The sequence below is a fragment of the Choloepus didactylus genome, chromosome 14 (genome assembly GCF_015220235.1).
Source record: "Choloepus didactylus isolate mChoDid1 chromosome 14, mChoDid1.pri, whole genome shotgun sequence".
NCBI lineage: Eukaryota > Metazoa > Chordata > Mammalia > Pilosa > Megalonychidae > Choloepus > Choloepus didactylus.
Window position 1 is genome coordinate 99607677 of NC_051320.1, and position 26865 is coordinate 99634541.

Consider the following 26865-nt stretch of genomic DNA (forward strand, 5'->3'; position numbering starts at 1 on the left):
GAGCAAGGAAATCAAAAGGGCTCGCTGTAAAAAAGCAACTAAATACAGAAAAAGGCAATAATGGAATAACTGAAGAACAAAAAATACACAAGACATTAAAAAAAATAGCTAAACGGGAGAAATAAATCCTTCCTTCTCAGTTACTGTCTTAAATATCAATGCATTAATCTCCCCTATTAAAAGGCAGAGATCCAATAGTGTATTAAAGGAATCAGACACCATGATCAAGTGGTATTTATCTGTGGTATGCAAGGCTGGTTCAACACAATTAATTACTGTGATACACCATATCAACAGAATAAAGGAAAAAAAACCACAATCATCTCAATTGATGCAGAAAAGGCACCCTTTCTTGATAAAAACACTTAGAACCCTAGGTGTAGAAGAAATCTTCCTTAACATGATTAACGGCATATATGAAAAGCCCACAGCTAACATCCTTAGATGGTGAGAGACTGAAAGCCTTCCCCCTGAGATCAGGAACAAGACAAGGATGCCCACGGTCACCACTGTTTCTCAACACTGCACTGGAAGTTCCAGCCGGAGCAATTAGACAATGGTTCCTTAGACTTTACACCCAAAGCACAAGCAACAAAAGAAAAAAAAAAAAAAAAGATAAATGGGACCTCATCAAAATGAAAAACTTTTCTGCCTCAAAGGACTTTATCATGAAAGTAAAATGACAACCTACACAATAAAAGAAAATATTTAGAAACCACATATCCAATAAAAGATTAATATCCAGACTAGATAAAGAAATCCATCAGCTTAATAACAAAAAGACAACTCAATTTAAAAATGGGCAAAATTTCATAGTAATCAATATGTTCAAGTGCTGATTGTGGTGATAAATGCACAACTATATGATGATACCATGAAAAAAAAATGGGCAAAAGACTTGAACAAACACCTCTCCAAAGGAGATATACAAATGGCCAAAAAAGCACATGAAAAGCTGCGCAATATCATTAACCACCAGGGCAATGCAAATCAAACCACAATGAGATACCATCGAACTGCTGCTATAAGAAAAATGGAAAATGACAAGTGTTAGAGAGTATATGGAGAAATAGGAACACTCATTCACTGCTGGTGGGAATGTGAAATGCTGCAGCTGCTGTGGAGGAGTGTGGCAATTCGTCAGAAAGCTCAGTACACAACTACCGTATGACCCAGCAATTCCACTAGTAGGTATGTACCCCAAAGAACTGAAAGCAGGGACTCAGATGATTGCACACCAATGTTCACAGTGGCATTATTCACAATTGCCAAAAGATGGAAGCAACCCAAGTGTCCATCACCTGATGAATGGATAAATAAACTGCGGTATATACATACAATAGAATATTCTTCAGCTGTAAAAAGGAATGACGTCCTGATACATGCAACAACATGGATGGACCACGTTGAGTGAAATAAGCCAAACAAAAGGACAAATATTGTATGAACTCACTGTTTCGAAACAATTAGACTAAGCAAACTTACAGAGTAAGAATCTAGAAAACAGGTTACCAGGGGACGCAGTAGGGATAAGGAATGGAAGTTAAGGCTCAGAACACACAGGGCTCCTACCTGGAGTGATGGAGATGTTTTGGTAATGGATGGTGTGATGGTGGCACAACACTGTGAATGTGATTAACAGCACTGAAACGTACATCTGAATGTATTAAAAGGGCAAATGCTAGAATGTTAGATTGTATATATGGTAAGAGAATAAAATTTAAAAAAAAATCCATGGAACTACAATACACAAACAGTGAAATGTTTGTGTGGACTTTAATTAATAGTATAATTATGAAAATGTGCTCTCCTAAATTTTAACAAATGTTCCTCACCAATACAAGGTGGTAGTGGCGGTGGGGTGGTATATGGGAATCCTGTATTTTACTCACGATCTTTCTGTAGAACCACAACTTCTCTAATAATAAAAAAAAAAAGATCAGAGTAGAAGCAGAAAAAGCAATTCACAAAATCTATTTGTTTCTGACAGACACACTTAGAATAGAAAGGAACGCCGTCACTCTGATAAAGGGTCTATACATGCAGCCCACAGGTGTCGTCATACGAGGTGGTGAAGAGACTGAACGCTTTCCTCTGCGATCAGAAATGAGGAAAGGACACCCACTTACCCCTTCCGTGTGCCATTTTACTGGATCCTAGCCAGTGCAATAAGGCAAGGGAAAGAAATAAAAGGCATTCAAATTGGAAAGGAAGAAATAAAAGTATCTTTATTCACCAATGACATGACTGTGTATGTAGAAACTCCTAAGGAATCCATAAAAAAACTACTAGCAGTAATAAGCAAATTTGGGAAGGTCACAGGGTACAAAATCAACATAAAAACATCAATAGTATTTCTATATACTAGCAGGGTGATCTACAACAGCATCAAAAACATTAATGAATAAATTTGGTAAATGTAAGCAAGATGCATGCACTCAGCACTATACAACACTCATAACAGAACTTTAAAATGACCTAAATTTGTGGCGAGGTATACTAGATTCACAGATTGGAAGGTCAACAGGGTTTGTGTGTTTGGCCTGGTCCCCGCCACGAGGTGTCAAGTCCAGAAGCCCGCTTCCCTCACTCCCTTCCAGATGCCAGCCCCAGAGCACCCCGGTAGACATCCTGCACCCAGACCAAGAGTCAAGTTCCTAGAAAGCTCCATGTGCACCATGAATTAACATTGTATCCATGTATCAAGGAAGGCAGACAAAAGCAGAGTCTGTAATTACAGTCAGAATAACAGCAAGGGAGATGCCCAGGAACACGCTGACCAGGAAACTTCAAGCACTATCAGGGAAGACTTGGAGAAGGGAGAGAAAAAAAAACAAACAAACCTGAATACACTTTCTTTACACAGTCAGATATTCCAAATAAAACTGCTGTTTTTGACCTATATATGAACCACAATTTCACATAATTCAACCTAATACTTCCCTTGAGTCCTGTCTCAATCACAACAAAATATCTCTGAGGCCAGAGAACGATTTCTTTTAAATCATCAGCACTCTGACCTTAAGTGAGGACAGAAAAACTGACCAACCTCAATCAGAAACTTTCTCAAAGTTCAATGCAAGAGTCTACCCAAAACAAGAGATCAGAGAAGTCCGAAGATCTTTTGCTGAGCCTTGGCCTTGGCCCTGGCCCATCCCCTGGCTGGCTGTGCCCCCCACGGCTCTCCCTGGAGCCATCCCAGGCCTTCCTGGAGCCACGCTGCCCGGGCTGCCCCACGGAACCCTCGTGGTCGTGCCTCCCTCCACGGAGGGCCCCCAAGGCTCTTCTCCTTCTACGGGGCCCTTTGGACTGCTTATTCTGCCCCCACTTTCTCCATTACCTCCCTGTAGCTAAGTCCCAAATCTCCACCCTAAGCATCTCTCTCCCAAACGCAAGGGCCCCCTCACCCTCCAGTTGCCAGCTGAGTACTCCCCTGTGCAGGTTTCCATCTCCTGCCACCTTTTCCCCAACCAGTCCACGCTTTCCACTCTCTGCGTCAGCTCCTGCACACGGCACCGCACTGGCTATGCCACCCAGTTGCAGAGGTTTAGAACATGCCCAGGTGCCCTGCCCAGCCCCGCCCGGTGCCTCTGTCAGCTCCAGCAACTGCCCTCACAGCCCTCAGGCCTTCTGCCCTCCTGTGGACTCCTCGTCTTAACAGCTGGGGATCACGTAACAGAAGGATCTCCATCCTCTCAGCTTCCCCTTCTCCAACCCCATTTCACACCCCACGGCCAGATTTAAAAATCTCCCAACTTTCACCATGATAAACACTCAATGAAGTTAACACCCCCGACGCCGTCGTCTTCTGAAACTGGGCTGTTCAGCGCAGTAGTCACTCGACCCTTGTGGCTACTGGAATTAAAAATTAAATAACATTTAAAATTCAGTGTCATGGGCACATTCCGAGTGCTCAGTAGCCACACATGACTAGAAAGTTCTGTTGGATAACACAGGCCTAGAGCATGCCCGTCTTACGACCTTTGCCCAGACTGGTTTCCCACCACAGCTCTGTTCAATAGATATTTTATGACTTGCTCCCCAAGCTCACCTCCCACTTGCTCCCCACCGGGTGTGCTCTCTCCTCGTTCTAACCAAGCCACCCACTCCTCAAGATTGGCACCCAGGCTCCATCTCCCAAATGGGCTCCTCACTGCAAGCTGCTGTGACATTTATTTCCACCACTCAAATAACTTTTAACTCTGTATAGCACCAGCTCGCAGTATCTCTTGCATCCCTGATCTAACTTATTAATTCTACCATTTATTTCTTCTATTTATGCATTCATCAATTCATTCCATTAATGCATTAATGCATCACGTAATTGTACTGGGCCATGGGAATATACCAATAAATGAAAACTGACAAGCTCCCTGCCGTTACCCTTTAAGGAGAAACACAAACAATGAGCAAGTACAAGGCCAATATGTAAGTATAAATTTTGCTAAGTCTTATAAAAGAAAAGAATAAAGTTCTGTGACAGAGAATAGTAGAAATAACATACCTTAAATTAGGTGAGAAAGGCCTCGGAGCCAAGGAGGGGTCATTGAAGCTGGCACCCCACAGGCAGCAGCGGCAGATGGCTGAGCTCCAGGGAGGCCCCACAAACTGACACTGAAGAGTCATGAAGGCCTCAAAGGAACATGTTACGATTTTTAATTTCTGTCTTTAAAGGATTTTAAGTGGGGGGTGGCAGGGTGGGGGCATGATACAATATAAATTATAAAATGTCACTCTGTACCATATGAGAGCCACCAACTGGACATAGCCAAAATGTACACAGTTCAAGACTGTGCAGTAAATGGAATGTAATAAGATTTGAGCCCCGGAGCCTCTTCCACAAGGAATGGCAGATCTTGGCAGGGAAGTGCTGTTGTGCCCATGAGAGGCAGGATGGCACCGTGCCCAGCGCCAGCACCACCGGCCAGCTGAGCCAGCACGGCGCGCACAGACTCTGCAAGCTCCGGGTGCCCTCGGACAGGCCGAGCGCTGGGCAGTGACTCAGTTCAGGCTGAGTGCTGGCTACCGCTGCCCCTCCGTCGCCCCAGGCCATGGCAAGGACCTGCCCAGGCACCCCTCCTGGCCACCCAGGGGCCTGTTTCGCTCTTGGGCCCATCTCCATCAAACTCGAGCACTGTCACCCCACCATGCACCACTGTCACGCGCTGTCACACAGCTCCCACCGGTCTGCAAGCGGAGGGCGTGAAGCCCAGGCCCCACCAGGCCACTTCTCACCCGCAGCGCAGCCGCACTTCTTCCCTGTCCCAAATGGCTCCCATTCCAGATAATTCACAAGACCATCAGCTCATGGACTTAGAAAGATTAAGACAACGGAAACAGCCCTTGGTCCCGCAGAGCCAGGAACGCTTGTGGACATGGCTGAGGATTCCAACAGGAGACCACTCTTAATTTTCTTCCATAATCCTATGCGTCAATGAGCACGTTAAACTGCATCTTCTTCTTTTTAATTTAATTTACAAAAAAAGTAGATCCTATTATGCACACTGTGATCTTGGCAGTCACAGCTGCATCTACACCCCACATGCACGCGTGCCGACATGCAAACCCAGCCACCCTGCTCTTCAGAAGCTGCGACCCTCCCACCATGTGGATGGATCATGCTTCAGTGGCTTCCTATGAACATCGAGGAATGCACATGGCTCCGAAGCGGAGCACCAATCCCATTTCAGGTTCTACATTCAACCAGTTCGTGTTTCTTTTCATCTACCAGGGCTGAAGCCCCTTTGCAATCACTGTCAGTGAGGACAGCAGCGAGCGCGCCCGGGGCTGCACGGCCGACCGTGGGCTCCAGCACCGATGCAGTGACAGCCGCTAAGACCTCGGGAGGCCCTCGGGGCCGTCTATAACCGGCCCCAACACACACCCTTCCAGAGAGTTCGGCAGGCAGCGGCAGGGCCCCTCCGCTCCACCTTCAGGTGTGCCCAATCCAGACACCTGGAGCCTGCGACCATCCCTCTCCCGGACCAGCCCAGCCCGCCCCCCAACACACACACACACACACACACACACACACACACACCCTTCCCATCCTCCCCAAAGGAGTCAGATCCAATCATGATCTGCCCTGTATGGCTCCCCAGGGCTCCCGGAAAGAATTCCCACCTCCCCAACCTGCTGCCTGAGGCCTGCCAGTGCCTGTGACTCTTCATTCGTCACACTGGCCAGACTACAGCAAATGTGGGCCCACCACTTACCAGTCATCTAGCCTCAAGTTCTTTACCTCTAAAGTGCGACAAAAGCTTTACTCCCACAACACCCCAGAATCCCGAGGCCCTCACTTTCTAGGTGTTCCAGTTTGCTAATGCTGTCATTACGCAAAACACCAGAAATGAATCAACTTTTATAAAGGTGGTTGATTTGGTTACAGATTTAGAGTCTGAAGGCCATGAAGTGTCCAAATTAAGGCACCAACAACAGAGTACCTTCACCGAAGGAAGGCCAATGGCGTCCACAAAACCTCTGTTATCTGGGAAGGCACATGACTGGTGCCTGCTGATCCTGGGTTGTGTTCCAGCTCTTCTCTCAGCTCCTGTGTGTTTTTCAAATTGTTGCTCTTGGGGCATTTGTCCTCTCTTAGCTGCTCAGGAGCAAACTCTGGGCTAGCATCTCCAAAGTGTCAGCAAAAGTCTGCTTTCAGCAGCCGTCTCCAAAATGTCACTCACAGCAGATCCTGTGGTCCTTCTGTTTGTGAGCTCTTTTATAGGACTCCAGTGATTAAATCAAGACTCACCCTGAATGGGCGGGGTCCATATCTCCATGGAAATAATCTAATGAGATGTTTCACCCACGGTTGATTAAGTTACATCTCCATGGAAACAATCAAAGGATTCAAACCTAATCAACACTCATATGTCTGCCCCTACTAAGGCTGCATCAAAGAACATGGCATTTTGGGGGACATAATACATCCAAACCAGCACACTGGGCAAACCCTCTGCTGTGCTAACCCAGCACTCCTGGGCTGCTGCAGCTCAATACACCTGGAGAAAAACACATCAGCACTGAGTGGCCTCACAGCATGACAACCCCCATCCACAGGAGCCCCGTTCCCAGTCCCCCCCACCCTCACTCCCACAGGGACCTGCTTCCTCACCCAGCAAGGAAGCAAACAGCAGGGGGCTTGCACAGGCTGCCCACCGACTGGCACGCTTGCCCGCTCCAGCCACCAACCGCTCCACACACCCATGCCCGCTGTCCGCACTCATGGCTCCAGCCAACTCCCTCTCTCTTCCACATAGTCAGTCCTTCCTTTCCCCAGGGCTAGGCTCTGTCACCACAGACACTCGCCATCTTACAGCCCTGAAATGCTCCTTGGGCCACGGTGGCCTCTGTGCAGTGGCCATGCGGACGGCACGGCAGGGATCCCACCCTCCCAGGCTGACCTTCCCTTGGCTTCCTGCGCCGGCTGCCCCGCTGTGCCCCAACCCTGCTCCTACCCACACCACTTCCTGGGGTCTCAACCAGTCTCAAGGCTTCCATTTCCTCCCTACACCTCCAATCCACCAACCGTCATCTCCCCCGTCCTCCCTTCAGATGCCAGATTTGGTCCACCAGTGCCTCTTCCCCGCCTCAGACACGGAAACGCAGTCCACAAGGGCCCCAGCCTCCCCCCGAATTCAGTCCACCTGCAGGTCCACCAAGAAGTCTTCATGGTTAACTTCAAAATACCTCAAGAAGATTTTTTTTTAATGAAGAAACATAAAATAAAAGAGTAAAAAGTACTCAAGTTCCACCTCTTCCTCTTGCTTCCCACCCGCCCCCAAGCCAGTTCTCCCCACAGAGCCAACAGGACCCCATTAAACCAGACAAGTCAGACTGTGTCCCTCCTCTGCCCAGAACCCTCCTCTGCCCAGGCCCCTCAATGCAAGCCCCCCGACCTCTTTGCTGTCCATCAAGCACCCTCGGCCCTCTGGCCTCTGCACTGGCTATCCCTGCTGCTGGGAACCTCTTCCCCCGGGTGCTTTAGCTCCTTTCCTGCTCCACGTCCTTGCTCAAAGCCATCGCTGGTGACCACCCTGCTTAGACTGGCAAGCACCCCTCCTGCTTCCCAGCCCACAGCACTGATGACTCCTAATGCGCCACCCGTGCCACTTGCCTTCGGTACCATGTGCTGCTGCCCTGGAGATCCCAGGCCCTGTGAGAGCAGGACCCGGCCTGTTTTCTCTGCCGTTACATCCCAAGCACCCAGAGTGGCGCCAGGCAAGGAGTAAGTGCCAGTGAACTTGCGCTTGGGGCCCAAGGTCAAGGTCAAGGCGCCACCCAGGAAGGCACGGCCCTGTGCCTAGGAGAGGACATCCTGGCTCTGGGGAGAGGGAACCTCCCGGCCAGGTGGTGGGGATGGCCTTGAGGCTCTGGAACACGCCACCACCAGCGAGTCGTACACTGCATTTCATGGTGGATGAACTACATCAATAAAGATGGCTTACAAAAGACTAGTGGCAGATATACAGGGCAGACAGCTCCCGATGAATGCAGCATGCAGAGGGGCCTCTTAGCAATAAGGAAGGGGTGAGCCTTACATGACCTACAGCATACATTACCAAAAATTGAATGAAAAAGGAGAGGCCAAAACCATAGGTGACATAAATTGTACTACTTCCCAGAAGGAATGACAAAGGACCCACGCAAACCAATCGATGCAGTGAAGCTGAACCGAGAGCACTTGGTACCTCAAGGCCCCTCCACCTCTGCCATCCTCCTCCCAGCACCAGACATGGCCTAACCTCGTCCCCAGCTCCCACCTGGTCTTCTCCAACTCACTTGCCACAGCGGCCAGTGGAGCTTCAGAGACAAGCTGTCCCACGGCTCAGGGCCGCCCCGGCCTGGCTCAGCTGCCTGGTGCCTCATTTCCTGGGGCCGTCCCGGGCTCCTGCCTCATGGCCCTCCCACCCGGGCTGCCACCCCGTCCCAGGGAGGGGAGCTTCCCTGACCCCTCCGCCTGCATGGGGTACTCATGGCCACATCCTTGTCCTCCAGCGGGGCCTCACCTGCATGACCAGCCTCCCACAGAGTGGAGGGCTGGAAAACCACGCTGACCCCAGGCCGCCCTGGGTGCTCCCCTGCCCTTCCACACCCACAGAGCCCTGCATGTCCCAGCAGCCACCTCCAGCAAACCGTCTGGACTCCTCTGCCTGCTAAAATATGGCAGAGTGGATCTGGGGTGGGTGACAACCTGATATGTTTCCCAGATGGCAGGGAGAGGGTGGAGCTGGGCCAGAGAGACTTGTGCAGGACAGCTCGCTTGTCACCGGGCACCAGGCCAGCTGTGCCGCCAGCACCAGCAGAAGTGCACGGACAATGCCCTCCCACTGCTCACTGACCTCCCAGGCCGGCCCGCCTGACCTCCACAGGATGCTCCAGCCAGAGAGAGCTGGGGAAGTCAGCCCACACACCCAAGGTTTCTGGCCTCGCGCTGCCCCTCCACCTGAGATGCGTTTTCTTTGCCTGGTTAATTTCCTTTAAGACTCAGTCACAGGCACCTCACCTTTCCAGACAAGGCGTCCCCTCCTCCAGAAGGCCTGCCAGTCGAGGCAGCCAGTCCGGGGGTCAACCCCCCAGAGCAAGGCCCCGAGAGGACAGGCCTGGGGGGCACCCCTGACTGACCGGTGGCTGGCACCTGCCAGGTGGGAGGAGATCCAGGGAGCTGGGCGGCCATGGCAGCACCTGGCCAAGCCTGCCCAGCTCCCGGAGAAGGGCTCCTTCCATGACAAGTTGGGTCCCAGGGACCTCGGGAGAAAGCACTGCAAGCCTCCTGGGCCCACACCTAATGTCAGTCTCTGGGACCGACAGTGTCACCTCTCCCAGCTTTCAGGAACCAGAGGCCACTTCTCAAGAGTTGGAAAAAGTAGGAATCCTACTGGCACAGCCACATTCTAAATACAAAACAAAAGACCACAGCAATTAACAGAAAATGAAGTTTCTAGGGTGTTTCCCATCAGCCACTCTGTCTAACTAATGCCATGGCCTCCAGTGGCTTAAAAAAAAAAAGTCAACTGAAAAAGCAGAAAAGGTGAAAGGAGCAAGGCAAAAAGGAAAATAAACTAGAATGCTACGGGCAAGACGAGGGATAAGCCCCCAACTCTGCCCCAGCACGCTAGTGCCACCATGTACTTGAGTTGGGGTGACAGTTTTCCTGTTTGCACTTTACCCTGCACTGAATCGTACTTGGTGATTTTCTTGACTTAAGACCTGCCTGCAAGAGGACAGAAAAAGTGCTCTGTTGGCTTGTCAGCCCATTTATGTTGACTCTATTTTTTAACCCTCACATAAAGGGAACCCTCTGAGACTCAGGCTACAGCCTCACAACCACCACAGAAAAGCAGCAGGCCAGGTGTTACCTCATCTGCAGGTGAGGAATGGAGGCTCGGGTGGGCAAAGCACGAGATCTGCTGTCATCCCAAGGAGCAAGTGACTGCCTCAGCGCTTACCCCAAGTCCACTGGCCCCCGGCCGGAGCCACACCCGCCACGGCACGCACTCGGGACTGAACGTGGAGCCCGCCTCGCTGCCCACCACTAGCCTTCTCGGCATCACAACCCACAACAGCACAAATGCCAAGGCCCTTCCGCAGTCCCAGGCCTTCCGACTCCCCAACTTGGAATGTTCCCATCTGAAAATCCTACTCACTCTTTCTTAAAAGATTTATTGAGACAAAATCCACATACCATTCCATCCTCCCACCTAAAATGAACAGTTCACTGGCTTTTAGTACATTCACAGAGCTGTGCATCTATCACCACAACAATTCTAAAACATTTCCATTACCCTAAAAAGAAACCCAGGACCCCATGGCTGTCACTCCCCAGTCGTCTCAATCTCCCTACCCCAGCCCTAGGCAACCACGAACCCCCATTCTGGCTCTACAGATCTGCCTGTTCTGGACATTTCATATAAATGGAATCATACACTTTGGGCCCGGCTTCTTTCACTTTGCATAATGTTTTCAAGGTTCATACATGTTGTAGCATGTATCAGTGTTTTATTTCTTTTATTGCCAAATAATATTCCATTGTATGTATCTACCATATTTTGCTTATCCATTCATCAGCTGATGGACATTTGGGTCGTTTCCAGTTTCAGGCAATTATGAATCATGCTGCTATAAACTTTTGCGTACAAGCTTTTGCATGAGCATATGTTTTGTAGCCACTCTTAACCATAAGAGCACACAAAGGTGAACAAGTTTCCATCTGAGAAACTCATTAAATCCAAGCTATATTACTTAAAATACAGATAGATAATTTGGAGAAATAAAGAACCAAAGGAATTTATTAAGACACAAGAGTGAAACCTGATCTAATGGATCAAATAATGATTAAAGAAAAAGGTGATGTTTATAGGATGGATTCTATAGGCACATATGTACACTAGAAAAATCACTGCACATGAAGCATTGTTTGTAACTGCACAAAGTACAATATCCACCAGCAGGCACTGCTGAAAGAAGTCACAGTCCCTCCATACAGCAACAGGGGAGGCATCCAGAGGGAGAATGTACTGGACGATGTTCTGATGTGCAATGACCTCCCACATAGTCTGAGTTTAAAAAAAGGCAAGACTCAGAAACTTTCTGAAAAGGAGAAAGTAGGAGAGAAGAAAAATGCACGCATTTATTTGCACAGTTAAAAGTATCTCTGGAAGAAGAGTGAGAAACCCGGCACAGATGGGGCCTCCCTGCGCCTCCCGGCTGCAAACCAGCACCCTGGGGAAGCAGGAAGGCGGCTTTGCCGGGTTCCCTTCGCACTTCTGAACCATATGAATATATGACCTGTTCAAAAATTAATAAAAGGGACATTTATAGACTGCAAAAGTAAGGAGCATCCATAATAATCAAAAGATTCGTACTGAGAAGGTCGGACGAGCCAGCGTCGCCTTCAGTGATCCAGCACGGAGGAAGGCAGCTCTGCGTGGGGACCCAGCCGCCCACCCTCCCCTGTCAAACGGAGACAAACCGAATGTGCCGCAGTGCCCGAGGAGGCGCGCAGGGCAGCAGGGCCAAGGAGGCTCCTCCCAGGGAGCCTGAGCCAAGGGTTAAGGAGCGAGGGGCATCCCAGAGCCGAGCCGGCCGCCGGGGGATCCCCGCGGGGAGATCGCACTGGGTGCACCAGGAGCTGCAACCCCAAGCCGCCGGCAGGGTGCCACCTGCGAACACCCACTCAGCCCCATCTCGCCCCCTTCCCAGCGCTCGCATGGCGAGTCTGCCTCTGTGCTCTCTCCTGAGCTCCAGACCCCAACTCCAAACATTCCCTGAGACCCCCACCACCTCCTGGGACCTGCATACAGCAGCTGCGACCGTGAGGCTGAGTGCCTTCCCGACGTGGGCACCCATTCTCTACTGAGAACCAAACCTCAGAAGCCACCATTCCTCCGTCATCCTGCAGGCTGTGAGCATCAGTGGCCTCTGACATCTCCAGGTCTCCGTGTCCCTCCCAGCCCCACAGCCCCACATGCTCACAGACACCTGCGGCCAGGACCTCCGCCGAGTGCCACCCTGCAGTTCACAGGTCTCTGCCTGTCTGACTCCAGTTCTCGGCTCACCCCTCTCAGGACGAGGGCTCTACCTCCTGCCCACTACCCATGGGACTTACAGTGCCTTCCTGTGGGGAGAGTTTACATCCCCTCCCACCAGCGGGCTCGGCCATGTGACCTGCTTCCGCCAACGGAATGGGAGCAAACGTGCCAGTTCCAAGCAGAAGCCTGCGGAGCCACTGGAGCATTCCGCCACTCTCACACCAGAACATCACCTCCCAAATGGGCCAGGCTTACACCCAGATCCAAGATGAAGACACTAGGAAAGAGCCACAGTAAGTGAAACGTGAGCAAGAAATAAACTCGACAGCTGCGATCCACTGCAATGGTGGGGTTATTTGTTGCTCCAACCTCCCCTAGAGACAGCTGTCCAATACGCACCATCGTTCAGCTTTCTTCCTTCTCCAAGCTACTCCACACATCACTGCCAGGTCAACCTTCCCAACCCATTTTATCACCACTATCCCGGCTCACAAACATGTAAAATATGCAGTGGCTCCCTATGAACTGTAGAATTAAAATCAAAGTCTTTAACCTAAATTCAAGCTTCACCCACAACCCTGACCTGCCATGTCAACCTGACTTCCCGCTATTCCTTACACAACTTTCTAACCCCCAAAACCACACACAACCCTCCTTTGCCTTTGCTTCCAAAACGTGAAACACCCTTTATCTGGGGTGCTCCAATGTCCCAGCTCCTTTCCCCCACTAACAACCTACTGAATAAGGCTCAGTTCAAAGGCCTCCTCCACGAAGCCCTCTCTCACTGCTCCAGGTCCCTACCATCATTCCCCCTGAGAACTCCTAGACCAGGGGCTACAAACTTCTTCTGTAAATGGGGCAGACAGGAAACAGTTTGGGCTTTGAGGGCCATATAGTCTCTGTGACAACTCGTCACTTCTACCAAAGCAGTCAGAGACAACACATAAATGAATGGGTGTGGCTAGGCTTCAGTAAAACTTTATTTACAAAGCAATGGGCTAGATTTGGCTGGCCTGTGGCCTACTGCCCTGGTATATCCTTTGTAGCCTCGCTCTTTGTCATCTCAAGCTCCTTGACAGGACACTGCCACATGTTGGTGTGGCTTCAATATACGCACAACTAGTTGAGCAGAGATTAGATGCTCAATTTAAACAATACTGAATAAATGATAGTTGGGGGAAAAACCGTGTAGAATGTTGAAAAATTATTCCTTATGATGTATATTATGAATTTCCCACAGATAACCAAAAATTTAAAAGAAATGTAGGGAAAAGTAACACGATGAACCAAGAAAAATTCCCCCCAATGGAGCCTAATTGTGGCCAATAAACTCTTTACAAAACTCCAACTGCATCAAAACCCAGCATGAGTTCAGTAACAAGATTATGGTGGGGTTTGGGGGAGCCCTATTTTATGTTACCAGAATTCACAGCACAATGATAATGAACTCACCTTTATTCAAGTCACCCTCACATTTCAGGGAGTTGGACAGGACAGCAGGGAGTGCCGAGCAGCTCATGACAGGCGCAGAGCGTCTGAGACACAGAGCATGCCAGAAGCAGGAGTGGCGGCCAAGACTGGGGGCCCGGGCGGCACGTGTGCGTCGCAGCAGGGGGAAGGGAGAAGCAGAGAGCGTGCCAGAAGACGTGAGCCTGGGTCACATTAGGTCTCAGGAAGTCAGGCGCAGGGCTAAGGGCTGGATGATGACAAAGCAAGGTAGGCGCAGAGGGCAGATACAGCCAAGGACTGAGCACAGGGCTGGCTCCTGGAGAAGCAGGCCAGGCCTCAAGGGAGGGAACCTGGAGGCCGTGGACAGCTCAGCTCAGCTCAGCCAGAGGCAGGTGCCAGGCCCAGGGCTGCACCTGTGCTGCTCTCTGAGCAATCCCTCATGGGTTTCCCCTTCTGGGAAACCTGGCAAAGCTAACTTGGAGAGGGAAGATATAAAATCCACAATAAATGATCATGAGTCAACGAACAGACACAACAAAGGGATAAAACTAGGTACCTCAAACTGCATTATCAGTTTTCCAAATACACCAAAGAACCAAGCAGAAGCCTAACAAGAGGCTGCATTCAGTGGCCGGTTGTTATTAAGTTGTTCAAGGACAGGCTGAGCCCCTGCGTGGTGTACGGCTTCCAAACCAAGGCTTCCAGCCCAGCACAGGATAACACTATGAAGCGTAACCACAAGTACTTTGGTAGCTTCATTTGGAGAAATTTCCAGGGAAGTCCTTTAAATCTCATTTCTGAGGCAACACCCTACCTAATCCCCAAGGATAATAAGTCCTACAGTATTCTAGAGAGATTCTAGAAACTTTATTTTTCTAAAAGCATTTTTAAAAGTCCTATATAATTCATGTAACTCCATGTACCTGAGATTTGTTCCTCTTTACCATTATAAAGACTTGTTTTTCCAAGTCTTGTTTTTCTTGCTTGTATAAGAAACAAGAACCACAACTCCAAGTTAATGTAGAACTAAGACAGCAGTCCTTGGGGACAACCAAAGAATGAGCATACATGCACACTGACAGTCCCAGGGCCAGCCCCAACCCTGGCAGCACCAAACCTTGGCAGTTAACAACAATTCCTAGTTTCTCTGAACACTTAAGGTGCCAGGCATGAAGTGTTTCACAATCCTTAATTCATCTAGTCCTCATAACAACCCTATAAGGCCAATATTATTGCTATCCCCATTTGACAGACCAGGAATCAAAGGCCCAAAGGACCTTGCCTAGGGCAACAAAGCCAGTAAAGAGAAGAGTCATGACTCAAAGGCAGGCAGACAGGCACCAGAACCCACCCTCCTGTCAGCTCTTCTGCCTCTTGGCCAGGCAGCTGACTAGCAGTGCAGGAAGGGAGTCCGCCTTGTTCTCTTCCTTCACTCAGCAAGCATTTACGGGCCACTGACACTGCACCCAGGGCGGGTTTACCCAACGACTCCCCTCACCTTTCCGTCACACCTCCTATCAAATCTCCTTCCCTTCCCCCAGCACAGAGAAACACACCTTGCTTTTTGTTAAAGGCGTGCTGGCTGGTTGGGAACCACCTGCTGTTTAAAGAGGCACCCAGCTTGCAGTGTTAAATTCCCCCTCAATGGATTCAAAAGACAAATCACCTTACTGTCTGCAGGAGGGAGGACAGGGAGGCCTGCAACGGTACGTTTTTCTGCAAAGGTCACTGGAGGTTCGCTTAAACCCGCTGACAGTGAAGAAGGCGAGGAAAACCTAGCCGCATTTTTGCTGCTGAAGACTGCACAGCGCCCACAACAGCTGCTGGTGAGAAGCAGCATGTAACACACCCACGGCTGCCACAGCCTCCAAGCAGGCTGCACGTTTTAAAATAAAAGACGTCCTGGGCCCCAGGTCTCACACACAGCCCGCATGGCGTGTGGCCCTCAGGGCGGAACACCCTGCCTCCGCCCACACGGCTCTTGCACCCGGGGAGGCAAACCGAGCGAATTCCAGCTCCAGGAAAGAACAGGAAGAGAAGGTGCTGAGCCGGAGCCTCCCGCCGAGGGGAGGCGGCTGCGCCCCCGAAATGCCCCAGCTCGTCTTTGCTGCAGAGGCGGGGTCCGGGGAACCCACCCGGAGCCGCTCAGCCCCGCGCCGGCGGAGAGAGCCCGCAGGCAGCCATGACCCTGGGCGCCGGAGACGCCCATGCCGACCCCTTCCTCGGAGCCCCGGGACAAAGCCGGGCCCGGGACAGCAGTGGGCAGCCCGGCCACGCACGGCCCGCAGCGCCCCGGGCTGCCCTTCTAGAACGCCGGCACCAGCATCCTCGGCACCCCCTCGCCCCAACCGCAAGGCCCCTCCGCGGCCCGCCCCCAGCCCGCCCCACCCCACCGCACCCCACCGCACCCCACCGCACCCCGACTGTGCCCCGCAAGCGGCGCGGACGCCCCCGCGCGCAGCCCCGGCGCTCACACCCACCTTCCGCCCGGGCACACCACTCACGCGCATTCACATGCTTTCAGACCGGGCACACTCACACCCACCCCCGAGCTGGGTACTCACGCACTCACACATACCTTCACACCAGGCACACTCACACTGCACACACGCCCCGGGCCGGGCACACACGCGGGCACTCACACTCACACGCACCCTGGGCCGGGCACACTTACCCTCCCCCCCACCCTCCGGCCGGGCACACGCGCGCTCTCACACATACCTTCAGAGCAGGCACACGCACACACACCGACACACCCCCAGTCTCGCCCGGCCCCTCCTGGCGCCGCAGGGCCAGCTCCTCCGCGCCCCCGCGGCCCTCGCCCTGCCGGCCCGACCACCCACGCCGCTCCCCTGCCCCGGCGGTCCCTCCCCGTCCCCGAATGCCGAGGTCCGCATTCCTCCCGCGGCCGGGCCGGAGTCTCCACCGACGCCGGGCCGAACCTGCGGGGGCCGCAGCAGCGCCCGGGCTCCGCCATCTTCCCGGCCCGCCCGCCCACCGCCCCGCGTTCTCACCGGCGGGCTGCGCGCCGGCCGCGCTGCCACAGCCCCTCATCCCGGCGCGGAAGTCTCGAGTCTGCTGCCCAGGCTGCCGCCGCCGCCGCCGCCCGCGCAGTCCGCGTCCTTCGCCGCCGCAGCCGCCACCGGCCCAGTGCGCGGCGGCCGCGTCCTCCCGTCACCAAGCGCAACCCCCCGCCTCCGACCCCGCCCCCCGCCGCCGCCGCCAGGGGGCGCCAAGGCGCAGTGCGCATGCGCCGGCGCGAGGCACGCCGGGAGCCGGAGTCCCCAAGAGTGCGAGCAGCTTACCGGGAGCCTGAGACCCAGGTGAGGTGGCCCCGCCCACAGGGTGGCCAAGGAACCCCACGGGCTCTCCCTGGATGCCCGGATGTGGCTGATTGAGCGGGGAGCCCCCTCCCCAGGTCACCCGGTCCCATTGTCCTGGACGGCTGTGGAATAGAGTTTGGTGGTGCCTCAGGAAGTTAAACATGGAATTGCTATATGCCGGGGCGATCACATTCTTAGGTATATCTGCAAAAGAACTGGAAGCAGGGATTTGAACGGGTATTTGTACTCCAGTGTTCATCCCCCATTAGTCATAACCGCCAAAAGGGGGAAGCAACCCAAATGTCCATCAAGGGAAGGATAAACAGAGCGTGGTGTGTACGCACAGTGGAATATTATTCAGTCCTAAAACGAAGTGAAGAGCTGGCACATGCTGCAACATGGATGAACCCTGGAAACATGATGCAGAGTGAAATAAACCAGACGCAAAAGGACAAATATGTGGGGGGGATGGTTTGGGTGTTCTTTTTTACTTTAATTTTTTATTCTTATTTTTATTCTTTCTGGTGTAAGGAAAATGTACAAAAATAGATAGGGGTGATGAATGCACAACTATATGATGGTACTGAGAACAGTTGATTGTACACCATGGATGACTGTATGGCATGTGAATATATCTCAATAAAACTGAATTTTTTTAAAAAAGACATATCATATGAAATACATAGAATAAGCAAATTCCTAGGGACAGAAAGCAGAATAGTAGTTACCAGGAGAGGGGGCAGGGTAAATGGGGGGTTATTGCTAAATGAGCATAAGTTTTCATTTTGAATGATGAAAAACATCTGGAAATAGTGGTGTAAGTTAAACAGTATAGTCAATATACTTAATGTGAAAGAATTGTCCACTTAAAATGGTTAAAGTGATTCTTATGCTGTGTATATTTTATCACAAAAAAATAATTACGTTATTTTTCAAAAAAAGAATATACAAGGGTGTAAGGATCACTTAACATCTGAAAAATCTAATAATGTAATTCACAACTTCATTGGACTAAGGACAAAATCGCATGATTATCTCAATTGTTGATAAAGTCAACATCTCATTATGATCAAAATCTTAAAACCTGGCTATAGAAAAGAAATTTCATTGATTGGATAAAGACACCTACACAAATTGTTCTGAGAGTCTTTTGATGGAAATCCTTTAAGATCAGGAACAAGAGAAGGAGGCTGACTCATGTTGAAGTGACTCATCCCTTGTGATAAGAGATGAAAAAAGAAAGAATCTAAGGATTAGATGGTGTGGTGTGTTGAATGCTGGCTCCCCAAAAGATATGCCATGTCAAATCTGAGAACATGTAAATGTGACCCTATTTGGGAAAAGGGTCTCTGCAGATGTAACCATGTTTGTGGTGATTTGTTACAGCAGCCCTAGGAAACAAATACAGAAAGGAATACCCTAAAGTCTCAAATTTTGACCATAAGATGAAACACTACACTGAAAATATACAGAAATTAACAAACTATTAGTATTAATAAGGAAGTTCAATAAGATCAACTTCCAAAACTCAGCAATGGTCCTCTCCACTAGAGAACATGATAGAAATTAAGATCCTTTCACAACATCACCAGAAGCCACAAACCATGTAGGATTTATGCTAATCAAAAACACTAAGGGGGCAAGATAGCAGCATAGAGAGGAGTGAAATTTAGTTAGTCCCCTGAAGCAACTAATAAGCAACCAGGAACAACTAGTAAATAATCTGGAACAAATGCTGGGGGACAACCCTGACTGTCCACACATTGTACACCAACCTGGACTGGGTGGAATGGCTGAGACTGCAGCATAAAATCTGTAAGTAAAAACTGCAAAACCATGCTGGGAGCCCCCTCCCCCCACAGCAGGCTGAGCTACAAGACCTCACTGTAGGAGAAAGCAGCAGTCCCAGAGTGAGCAAATATAGCTCAGCCCAGCTCCAACTGGGTTTTAATTAACAAACGTGTACTGCTGAATACAAGCTACAAACATAGACAACCCCTAACAAGAAGACAGAGACAACTGACCTTAAAGAGACAGAAAACTCCTGTTTCCCAGGAAAGGGATCCCAGAAGACCAGGTGCTCTCTCTGACCAACGGATGAAACTTGGGGGCTGTGGACTAGCTCTGAAAGGGGACTTTCTTTCCCTTTCGGCTCAGTGGAGAGAGCCTCAGCCATTTTCAGTTCGCAGTGCTCTGACCCAGACAGGAGTGGAGATAACAGACTCAGAGAGACAAAGGAACAATTCAAACGCAAAAGATAACTCCCTAGGGGGTGTATCTTCCCTAAGAGGAAGGAGGTGGGGCCCAGCTCTAATGCCAACCTTCCCTTCAGAACTCAGACCCCAGAGCCAGGGGTTGGGGGTTGGGAACAGCCAAAACAGAAAAGGGGCCACACCTCATTACACCAGTGGGGAGTGACAGGCTGACAGGTGCCACCTGCTGGGCAGGTTATGAAAAGCACAGTGCCTTGAGGCCTCACAGGGTGTGTCAGTCTTCTAAGATACACCCTCAGGGAAATCTGAAACTGAATATAGTCCACAAGAGATGAAAAACACAATGGAGACATACAACACCAGATCTCAAAAGGCAGAAGAAAACACTCAGGAACTGGAGAACAAGACACCTGATATCCTACATACAAAAGAACAGATAGGGAAAAGAATGGAAAAATAGAAGCAACGTCTCAGGGAATTGAAAGACAACATGAAGCACATGAATGTACAAGTTATGGGTGTCCCAGAAGGAGAAGAAAAGGGAAAGGGGGCAGAAGCAATAATAGAGGAAATAATCAATGAAAATTTCTCATCTCTTATGAAAGACATAAAATTACAGATCCAAGAAGTGCAGTGCACCCCAAACAGAATAGATCTGAATAGGTCTACACAAAGACACTTAATAATCAGATTATCAAATGTCAAAGACAAAAAGAGAATCCTGAAAGCAGCAAGAGAAAAGTGATCCATCACATACAAAGGAAGCTTGATAACACTATGTGTGGATTTCTCAGTAGAAACCATGGAGGCAAGAAGGCAGTGGGGTGATATATTTAAGATACTGAAAGAAAAACTGCCAACCAAGAATCCTATATCCAGCAAAACTGTCCTTCAAATATGAGGGAGAGTTTAAAATATTCTCTGACAAACAGACAATGAGAGAGTTTGTGAACAAGATACTCGATGTACAGGAAATACTAAAAGGAGCACTACAGACACATAGGAAAAGACAGGAGTGAGAGATTTGGAACACAATTTTGGGTGATGGTAGCACAACAATGTAAGTTCACTGAACAATGATGACTGTGAGTGTGGTTGAAAGAAGAAGGTAAGGAGCATGTGGGACACCAGAAGGAAGAGGAAAGATAAAGATTGGGACTGTATAACTCAGTGAAACCTGGAGTGCACAACACTTGTGATAAAATGTATATTTTTACATGAGGGAGAACAAATGAATGTCAACCTTGCAAGGTGTTAAAAATGGGGTGGAATGGGGGAAAATGCAATCAATGCAAACTAGAAACTAGTTAACAGAAACACTGTATTATGCTTTGTGCCAGTTTGAATGTATTATGTCCCCCAGAAGAAGCCATATTCTTTGATGCAGTCTTGTGGGGCAGACGTTTTGGTGCTGATTAGATTTGCATGGAAATGCGCCCCACCTAACTGTAGGTGATAACACTGAAGATATTTCCATGGAGGTGTCTTGATCAGTGGAGCCATATAAATGAGCTGACAGGCAGAGGGAACTCAGTGCAGCTGTGAGTGACATTTTGAAGAGAAGCTACAGCCAAGAGGGTCACTTTGAAGAAAGCGCAGGAGCTGCAGATGAGAGACAGTTTGAAAATGGTCATTGAAAGCAGACTATTGCTCAGGAGAAGCTGAGAAAGGACAAATATCCCAAGTGCAACTAAGAGTGACATTTCTGAGGAACTGCAGCCTAGCGAGGAACGTCCTGGGAGAAAGCCATTTTGAAACCAGAACTTTGGAGCAGACGCCAGCCACGTGCCTTCCCAGCTAACAGAGGTTTTCCGGACGCCACTGGCCATCCTCCAGTGAAGGTACCCGATTGTTAATGTGTTACCTTGGACACTTTATGGCCTTAAGACTGTAACTGTGTAACCAAATAAACCCCTTTTATAAAAGCCAATCCATTTCTGGTGTTTTGCATTATGGCAGCATTAGCAAACTAGAACTTGCTTCCTTTAATGTAACAAAGGCAATATACCAAAGCTAAATGTCTATAAGAGGGTGATATAAGGGAGGGGTATGGGACTCATGGCAATGGTGATGTTGTCTGACTCTTTTATTCTACTTTAGTTTAATTCTATCTTTCCTTTTGTTGCTTCTTAGATGTCATTTTTTTTCTTTTTTTTTTTTTTTCCATTTGTCTTTCTACCTTTTCTGACTCTTCCTTCTTCTTTGTGGAAGAAATGGAGATGTCCTTATATAGATAGTGGTGATGGTGGTGAATGCATAAATACATGATTATACTGGGACCATCGATTATTTACTTAGAACAGAATGTATGGTGGGTGAACAAAATTGTCTTAAAAAAACGGGCTGATGAAGAAACCTTGAGGGCACTATATTGAGTGAAATAAGTCAGACACATAAGGACAAATATTGCATGGTCTCACTGATATGAACTAATTATAGGTAAACTCATAGACATGAAATATAGGTTATCAGGATATAGAATGAGGCTAAAGAACAGGGAGCAGTAGGGTGAACTTTAATGTTTGGAAGTAGACAGAGGTGATGGTAGCATGTTGTGAGAATGACAAACAGTGCTGAATGGTCTGTGAATGTGGTGGAAAGAGTAAGCTCAGAGTCACGTATGTCACCAGAAGGAAAGTTGGAGGTTAACATATGGGAGTGTAGAAAGCAGTGAATCTTGTCCGTGATTAACGGTACAAATATTAGAATTGTATTTCATGAACTAGAACAAATGTATGACACTATAACTAGAAGTTGATAATAGAGGGGTATATAGGGAAAAATATACCTATTGCAAACTATGTACTACATTTAATAGTGTTTTAATATTCTTTCATCAACAATAAAAAAAGTACTATACCAATACTATGAATCAATAATGTAGGGGGGATGGTTAGGGGTATGGGAGGATTTGAGTTTCCTTTCTTTGTCTTTATTTCTTTTCTGGAGTAATGAAAATGTTCTATAAATTGAAAAAACACTGTGGTGGGTGATGGATGCACAGCTGTGTGATGGTACCGTGGGCAACTGATTGTGCACTTTGGATCTTTGGATGATTGTATGGTATGTGAACAATCTCAATAAAATAAAAAAAAAACTTTAAAATGCTCTTAAAACTCTTTTACAAAAGTTCAAAGAAAGCCCAAATAAATATTTATGGGTCAGATGACATAACAGTATAAAGATCTCATTTCTCCATCAAATAATCTAAGAATCCAAAATATTAATAATCTAGATTCCAGCAAGAGTTTTTTGATGAATGTGAAAAACACACTCAAGTGGGCATGGAAGAATAAAAGTCTACAAATAGCTGGTTCAATCTGGAAGAAGAACAAAGAAGGGAGATACACTCCCAAGCAGAGACATCATACAGTCCCGGGAATACAAATAGAGCAATGGAACAGAATACAGAATTCAGAATAACAACAGTGTATGGAAATCAAAGGAGAAAGATTGTTTAGTGGATTCTTTGTTGGGAAAACTGGTTCACTATCTGGAGAAAAATTAAGCCGGGAAAGTTTTAGTGATTGAAGGCGATGACTTTCCCACAACACTGTGAATGCAACTAATCCCACTGAATGGTGTATTTGGGAGGGGTTGAGATCGGAAAGTTTATATTGTAAATATGTTCCTACAATTAAGAAAAAGAAGTGAAACTAAAGAGACAAAGACAGTAAAATGCAATACATGATGCTGGATGGGATCTAATAAGGAAGGAGAAAAAGGCTCAAAATAAAAAGCTCAAAACGTCATTACTAGGACATTTGAAAAAAATGGAATATAGACTATAAGTTTTATAGCAGTGTTAAAGTTCGTGAACTTGATGGCTGCACTTAAGGTGATTACATAAGTGAATATCCTTTTTCTTAGGACATATAGATGGCAGTATTGTGTTCATGGAGCATGATGTCTACAACCTCCACTCAAGTGTCCAGAAAATGGATTGATAGAAAGATAGAAAGAATGATGTGAAAAACAGTTCAAATTGATGGACCTAGGTAACTTGGGGAGTAGGGGTATTTGGCTTTATCTGTATGGGGTTTGGATTATCTTCGTAATTGCCCTGAAAGTTTAAAAGTAATTCAAAATACAAAGTTTAAAATAAATGAGTTTGGGCCTCCACCATTTACTATATAAAAGTTAAATTCCCAAAGGATTATAGATGTAAATGTGAAAAGTTAAACTAAAATACCAATAGAAGAAACTATATGGGGAGTGTCCTTATGACTGTGGGGAGGTGTTCTGGTTTGCTAATACTGCTGGAATGCAGAATACCAGAAATGGATCGGCTTTTATAAAGGAGGTTTATTTGGTTACAAAGTTCCAGTCTTAAGGCCATAAAGTGTCCAAGGTAAGGCATCAACAATCGGGTACCTTCACTGGAGGATGGCCAATGGTGTCCGGAAAACCTCTGTCGGCTGGGAAGGCACAATGGCTGGCGTCTGCTCCGGAGTTCTGGTTTCAAAATATGTCTCTCCAAAATCTCAGTTGTCAGCTTCCAATGGCTGTCTTCAAAATGTGTCTCTCAGCTGCAGCTAGCAATGAGCTCCTTCTGTCTGAGCTTTTATAGAGCTCCAGTGAACGAATCAAGGCCCAGGCTGAATGGGCAAGGCCATGCCTCCACGGAAATTATCTAATCAGAGTTATTACCTACAGTTGGGTGCGTCACATCTCCATGGAAACAACCTAATCCAAAGGTTCCAACTTAATCAACATTAATACATCTGCCCCTACAGGATTGCATTAAAGAATATGGCTTTTTCAAGGGGACATAATATACACAAACCAGCACAGGAGAGGAACAAAACTCCCAAACAAAAAACCATAAGGGAAAATATAGCTGATTTCTCAACATCTGTATTAATTCTATGAATCAGAGGCCATCATGGTTAAAGTTAAGAAATGATACACTAGGAGAAGATATTTGCAATCCAAACCTGACAAGGGACTGGTATCTGGAATATACTGTTGCAAATCAATAAGTAACTAAAAAGCAGAAACTCCAGCAGAAAGCAGACAAAAGATATGAAGGGAGAATTCACTAGGAGACTTCACAAAGAAGAAAGCCTGAATAGTGTACGAGGAAATGATCAAACTCACCGGTAATCCACGAACGCAAATGAAAAGGGCAGTGGTGCACCTCTTTGGACACATCAGATGGGCAAAAACAAGAAACTCATGCGATAGTAAACAGTTGTGAGGGTGTCCCCAAATGGGGGCTCCCACACAGTGCTCCTGGGAAGGTAAACGGATCCACACACTCCAAGGGGCAACCTGGCAGTATTTGGTGAAATTCAGCATGCGGGTGTCCCATGGCCAGCAACCCCATTCTTAGGTAGATGATCCAGGGGAATTTTCACACTGGTCCATAACAGACCAGTAAAAAGATATTCATTTGGGAATGGATAGAGGTAATGGTAGCTCCTTATTGGGATTATAAGTAATAGTGCCATATTGTAGGTGAAATTGATTGAAACTAGTTGTGTAAAGTCGTGTGTATCACCGATTAACACTACAAATAAATGTAAATAAGTTCTTGCATGAACCACAAACGTAAAATAATGATAATAATAATGGAGGGGTATATGGGGAAAACACAGCTATTGCAAGCTACGGACTATAGTTAACAGTAATATTTCAATATTCTTTCATCAACAGTAACAAATTTATTTACGCCAATACTATGGGTCAACCATGGTGGGGGGAATAAGGGGTATGGGAGGATTTAGGTTTTGCTTTTTATTCTCATTTCTATTTGGGAATAATGAAAATGTTCTAAAATTGATCATGGGGATGTATGCAGTGATTGTATATTTTGGATGGTTTGTGTTGTGTGACTATATCTCAATAAATGGAAAAAAGATATTCAGCACATCACTATTTGCAAGGAACCGGGAGTGGGAGGCAAATTAGCTATCAGTAGAAGATGGATAAATAAAACACAGTGGACCCATACTTTAAAATATTATGCAGCAGTTAAAAACAAAGAACCAGATGTACATAGAGCAGGAGTAGATCTGGAAAACAAAGGGCTGTGTAAAAAATTAACCTGAAGTTTATAGCAAACATGTAAATTAAAATCACACACACCACACCACACAAGGAACCAAACGTTTCCAGAACACGTGTGCAGCACCTTAGCGTGTGCGTTATGGGAGGGAAGGAACAAGGCGGCGTGGAGGGAACTGACGGGGGAGCGGGCCCTCCGCGGAACACGAAGGGCAGCCGGACCCAACGCTGAAACAAGGGTACCAGGCGGCCCGCGCAGATGGATCGACCTCGGGGAATGCGGGACGACCAGGAGTTCGCCAGACCAGGCCAAGGCGGGAGACTGGCGTCGGGGCCAGAGGCGAGCATGCCCTCTCCCCAAGCCCCCCTAGATCCCTCAGCACCACGGTCCCAGCGTAGCAAGCTGCCCAGAGGGCCGCCACGATTCCGAGGCCTCCGCAGCTCCCCGACGGCCCAGGGGGTGACCGCGCGGGGACCCGCCCGCGGCGCCGCGCCCCAGCGCCCCTCCCTGCCCCTCCGCTGCACGCGGCCACGGCGGGCCGGTCGCCTCCCAGCGGTCTCCCGCCCGTCCCCGCAGGGACCCCTCTCCTCGGACCGAGCCCCAAGACCCGGGGCCACGAGGACCGGGCGCCGTCGGGGAGGTGCCGGGGCCCGCCAGGCGCCACCATCGCCCTCCGGCCTCCGCGGGGCTCGCCCGACGCGTGTTCGTGGCTTCGGCCTCACGGGTCGGCCCTGGGCCACACGCGCCGCTGGCCACCGCGCTCCCGGGCCGACGCCCGCCCTCCCGGTCCGCGCCTCCCGGGACCAGACACGCTGGGAACCAAGAGCTCTCCGGGCCTCGTCTCCCGGAACCCCGCCCCTGAGGACCACGCCCCTCGGGACCATGACCCGGAGGCCCCGCCTCCCTCGTGACTGTTCTTCCGGAGGCACGTCCTTCAGGACCACGCCCCCCTGGACCACACCCCACAGAGCCACGCCCCTCTGGGGGCCTCGCCTCCCGGGACCACGCCCCCGCAGAGCCACGCCCCTCGGGGCCGCTCCTCAACCCAGTAAATAAACGCTAGATCCCGTAATGTCGTAATGTCCTGTGGAGCGGAGCGCAACCGGGAAGGGCAAGCGGAGAAGGGAGATAGGGAGCCCGTCAGAGAAGCGGAGGAGAGCTTTACCCACAAGGGGTCATTTGTGTTGTTCAAACAGGAAGTGGAGGAGTGAAGGGGCGTACCGGAAGTGCGCGGGAACTGGGGCAGGAACGTGCCTGGGAAGTGTGGGAACCAGGCGAGGCCCCGCGAATGAGCCGCAGCGCGGGGAGCGGCCGCTGTGGCCCGAGACGGCGTGGGCGGG

The 26865-nt window shown here is 49.0% G+C and overlaps 1 protein-coding gene across 1 annotated transcript in view; it reads right to left on the bottom strand.

Annotated features, from left to right (window-relative positions):
- Nucleotides 1-17122, bottom strand: part of ARHGAP39 (Rho GTPase activating protein 39) — a 152874-nt gene extending 135752 nt beyond the window's left edge. Inside the window, 1 exon segment of the mRNA XM_037802639.1 lies at nucleotides 16994-17122. The gene's annotated coding sequence lies outside the window, so the exon portion shown is untranslated.
- Between the last annotated feature and the right edge of the window lie 9743 nt (nucleotides 17123-26865).